At 39.2% G+C, this 5,466-nt stretch overlaps 1 long non-coding RNA gene across 1 annotated transcript; it reads left to right on the top strand.

The window, feature by feature from the left end:
• The first annotated feature begins 631 nt into the window (after nt 1-631).
• On the top strand, nt 632-5,218 carry LOC142296802 (uncharacterized). Its single transcript, XR_012751709.1, has 3 exons — nt 632-1,000; nt 3,641-4,914; nt 5,138-5,218. It is a non-coding gene; the product is annotated as an uncharacterized LOC142296802 (long non-coding RNA).
• Nucleotides 5,219-5,466: the final 248 nt, after the last annotated feature.

Here is a 5,466-nt window from a genome sequence, read left to right on the forward strand (position 1 = left end):
CATCACTACTGCTTAAGTCTCTTATTGGGGTTACTAAGAGTGCCGGAGTTCTTTCCTATATATATATATTTTTCTCCAGAGCACCTAATTGGTGAAGCAGGGTCCTAACCTACTTGACTATATTTTTTTGACCCTTGCTCCCAAAAAACCCCTAAGAGTGAAAACAGAGGAATTTTTCCCTTTTCTTGTGGGTTCATACAGAGTCATTGTATACGGAATTTTTGTACCCTCCTCCTTTTGGAGAATTTAGGAATTCATGTCACAATCACATTTTTCAACCTTTTCGTATAATGAAGAGGAATCCAATACTATTGTATCTAAGGTCACGTCATCAGGTAGTTTCCTGAGCATTCCATCGGAGGATCTCCGCAAGAGGGATTTAGAGAAAGAATTACGACGACACACGGCACTTGAACTCCATTCCATTACTTTAGCGGAGTACCATCGCTCTAAGCGCATACCTAGAGGACTGAGAGTCCAATTAAAACCAACCCTTTTTTCTGATAATGTGGAATATTGCGATCGCTTTGAGGCGATAATTAACAAATGTTCGATGGATATTATTACCCTAACTATTGATTTTTTACAGAAAGAATTAAGCCAAGCTGCGGATAGTATCAGAGCGGCGGAGGACCAGTTGAAACAGACATTATCACCAGCAGATCTCTCTCTTCTCAAGAAAAAGACGGATGACACTATATCCGAATTTCGGAGGGACCTAGAGAACAGAAAAAGGAATAAATTCCTAAGAGATCAGGAAGATTATTCGAAAGGTGTTGTTTACAGATGGCGTGCTGGCGATTATTTCAATGGCAGACGACCAACAGGATTCGGGGGTTATTCATCTTCAGACAATTCGGATGTCGAATCACGACCTCAACGACAAACCCCACCTCCTTTTTTAGGGCCACGACGACCCCAACCAAGAAGAAGGCAACAAGGAGGGGGCGGAGATCCCAATTGGCGTCCTCGAGGAGACAGAATTTGGACCAGATCTCAGGTAACACCAACTTGGTTATTAACATCTCGGCATACTCATTATCCCCTTCCAAATATGTAGTTCTACAAAAGGGTCTTTCCTTTTGCCCCACGCCCCCTTATGATCCTTTTATTATCGAACAAGAGCTACAACGATTCTTTCGTGCCATCCGCCTTAAGACTCATTTTTTACAGAATGAGTCTGGGAGACCTATAAATGACAATCCTATAACCGGTGAGGAGAAAATTTGTTTTTCTGTAAAGGGACTGAACCTTACGGCCCCAAGTAATTTCAAACCACCTCGTTGTTATCATCCGGTAGAGACTTATGTAGACCTGGTGTCCGCTGATATCAATCAGTTAAACAAAAGGATTCATACAGGCGATTTTCATATTAGGAATAACCTTACGGTTGACGAGAGTAGAGCCATCACGAGTCTCAAAAACAATACATCTATAGTCATCAAACCGGCTGATAAAGGCGGGGCTATTGTTATTTTAGACAAGAACTATTATGTCTCAGAAATACTTGGACAATTGGCTGTCAGGGATACATATGAACCCATTGATTCAGATCCCACTTCACACATTGCTTTGTTGATTAGACAGATTTCTAAGAGATATCTGGATCTAGGGATCATTGACCAAAAACTTCTAGAATTTTTGAATAATCCACATCCGGTTATACCGGTTTTTTATACCCTTCCTAAGGTGCACAAAAATCTTGCACACCCTCCAGGTAGGCCCATTGTCGCTTCGACAGATTCAGTGTTATCACCACTTGCGAAAACTGTGGAAAAAATCTTGTCTCCATTTGTCTCGATGACACCATCCTACATCAGAGATACATCACATTTTCTTGAAATTATTTCAGACTTACATCATGTTCCCCCTACTGCTCTTCTTGTGAGTCTTGACGTGAACAGCCTGTACACCAGCATCAACCATGAGGGTGGTGTACAGGCTGTCAGGTGGTTTCTTGATCACTATACCACCTTACCGGTGGGGAATAAAGAATTTTGTATGGAATTATTACAGGTCATTCTGGAGAAGAACTACTTTCTCTTCCAGGACCAGTTTTACTATCAGCGTAGGGGGACTGCCATGGGGTCTAACATGGCACCCCCCTACGCTAATATTTTCATGACGCATTTTGAGGAAAAGTTTGTTCACTCACATCCATTGATTATGAAACATGCTCTGATGTGGCGTTGTTACATCGATGATGTATTTCTTATTTGGGATGGAACTCAGGACTCTTTGACGGAATTTTTTTCTAATATCAACACCTGTATGGAAGGGCTAACCTTCACTATTCAGTTTGATATTCAACAAATTAATTTCTTAGACTGTCTAGTCATTAAACAACCTGATGGAATACTTAAGACCGACATCTACACAAAACCAACAGATAGGAACAGCCTATTATTATATAGTAGCAATCACCCGAAACACGTCAAAAACGCATTACCCATGTCCCAACATCTAAGGGTCAACCGTTTGGTATCTGATGAGGACACGAGGATTTTAAGACGTCAGGAGATGTGTAACAAATTCCTAGAAAGAGGATATCCACCTACGATAGCCGCCTACTCTGAACGTAAATCTATCAATCAACGCCAAGCTGGGGAGCAGATCCCGTTTGTTAATACCTATCACCCCTTCTCTCCTATGCTGAAACGCATTGTGCTACAACATTGGCCTTTATTATCGACTGCCTATCCACAGATTAAAGAATTTAAAAACCCACCCTTATTTTGCTATAAACGGTCCAACAATTTAAAGAATCACTTAGTCCGTGCTGATATTGGCTCTGGCCTACGTAAAACTCGACAAACATTCTTAAATACCCAACAACAAGGCACATTTCCATGCCTGGGATGTGCGCAATGCTCAAATGTTACAAGGAGCGCCACCTTCACTCATCCCAGAACAGGAAAAGTATTTCCGATTAGAGGGTTGTTCACATGTAATAGTACTTATGTGATCTATCTCATAAAATGCCCTTGCGGTCTCGGGTATGTTGGCGAGACAGTCCAACATATCCGAGACCGCATAAATAAACATAAGTCGGATATCCGTTGTGGACGAGTTCTTTTGCCAGTTCCCCAACATTTTATATCTATGGGCCACTCAGTATCACAATTGCGTTTCCAGGTAATTGATCATGTGGACATAATTCGTAGAGGGGGGGATAGAATTAAACGTTTACGAGAGTTGGAAGCTAGGTGGATCTTTACACTAGACACGATGGAACCCCATGGGTTGAATCGTAGGTATGAGTCAGGAATGTACTAGGAGTGATTTTTCAGTATTTATTCAATTTTGGGATGACCTATCTAAGAAATTCCTTAATATATAAGAAAAAAATTTTTCTGTGAAGTTTATGGTGACACTCCTCGTCAACCGTTGGGTATTCATAACTTTTATTGTAAACCATTGTTTTTGCCTCTGTGACATGTTATATCAATTTCTTTCTATACCTCTTATGGAATGCTTCAGACTATCTGGATAACTGTGTGTTAGTGGTTTCGATTAACCATTTTGACCGTATATATTAGCTATGTCACTTGTGGGATAAGTGATACATTCTGAATAGATTTCGATTATATAGTTTTATTTATTAATATATCACTGATTAGTCTATTTTCATTTTTTTCAGAATTACTGAATACATAGACCACTTAAGCACTATCACTTGCTCAGGAACTACTAGAATCACTGGAATATCACTGGAATAGCAATCCCATGTTCACACTTTTCTAATTATTAGCCGCACCGATATAGGAATTATGCCTTTTTCATTTAACTATGTCTCTATTATGACTGGAGAAGGTATTACGGCTCCCTGCTATTACGTACATCCGCTATCACATGACATGTGGAGCGGGGATTTCCCTATAGGTTTCGGAACATGTCTATCATTCCAAACACGTCACTTCCTTTGTTCCTGTGACGCCCACAGGAAGTGACGTTTCGCTGGATTTATCCATAGGTTACGTAACGTGTCTATCATTCCAAATACGTCACTTCCTCTATCCCTGTGACGCTCACAGGAAGTGACGTCACGTGGGATATCCCTGAGCATATCATTAGATGACGAGAGCGTCACTCCAATGATGTAATTTCTCCTTCAATTAGGGCGGTACCCGGGTGATTGGCTAGCAGTTATAAACCCCTCTCACAGCCATATGTTCACAGTGAAGTCCACGGAGCGGTTCCCCACACACATATGTCCACTTTGGTAAGTACCTTTGGAGATGCAGCTGGTCAACCAGATTGCCTTAGATCTTAAATCGTATTTTCCTTTCTTTTATGCAGTAACATAATCGTGAGGGCTTTCCTCTTTTGTTCAGTATTGTCCAATCCAACCTCATTTAAGGTAGGAAAAGACCTTGTAGTGTCTTATTCTGATAGACATCAGTGACTACTCTTATAATAGTGTTTTTCTTATAATTATCCTCTTACAGATATCCAATTTATAGGACGATATTCTGAATATATGCTATTGAATGATCCTATAGGCAGCTGATTTTTACATCTGTTTTCATACCGTAATGGTAGGTGATATTTTGTTTAGACAATAGTCCTTCAACAATTCCATATTATAAATTTTCCTCTTTTTAATAGATGAACTGATCGGCCTAAACACGTGGTAAGGTCATTTCCCCGTGAAACTATTAAGACGTCAGATAGAAATATTAAAAAAAACCCTTGTTCAAAGAACGCTTTTTCATTATAACAGGTAAATTACCCATAGTGAGGATATGATGTCTTATACATGATTTGTGGATTTTTTATGAGGAACATAAGTCCTTGTGCTAAAAAGTATAGACAAGGTCTTTTTTCTACAATATCAGGTCTGTTCTGAATCGGTGGATCCATAGAGGAGGATCTTACAAAGGAAGATCATAATTTTACCCTGCATCTCCATAGGTACATTAAGTTATCTTTGAGATTGACTTATGCCCCTGTACTTATCCTTTTCGGTTTATATACACGAATTTTCACGTTCGTTCACAGCACTATTCTTTTCCATGGCTATAAGGGTAGTTTATTTTTCTTATTAATTTTACTTTCTATTTTGTATCATTACTATCATATGACAAATTCTCTGTATATGATAATTATTTTTTTCTTGTTTGTACCTTGGTTATAGATAAGTCCTTTCTGAGGAAGACCGAATTAGGTCGAAAACGTTTATTTATGGACTTTTTCTCTGAATAAAAAATTCTATTTGAACATCACTACTGCTTAAGTCTCTTATTGGGGTTACTAAGAGTGCCGGAGTTCTTTCCTATTGCCTATCATACATTCTGTGGTATATCCTACTGATAAGCACAGGACGCATAAGATGAAAAATCATTCTATATTCATTCCCCCCATGTTCCATAATAATAGGGGCACTTTTTTCAAACACACTTTGGATTCATACAAAACGTTAATACTTTACATTATTCAATTCACACTCTAGCATTTTAAGTTGAT

Source organism: Anomaloglossus baeobatrachus, chromosome 1 (genome assembly GCF_048569485.1).
Source record: "Anomaloglossus baeobatrachus isolate aAnoBae1 chromosome 1, aAnoBae1.hap1, whole genome shotgun sequence".
Classification (NCBI taxonomy): Eukaryota; Metazoa; Chordata; class Amphibia; order Anura; family Aromobatidae; genus Anomaloglossus; species Anomaloglossus baeobatrachus.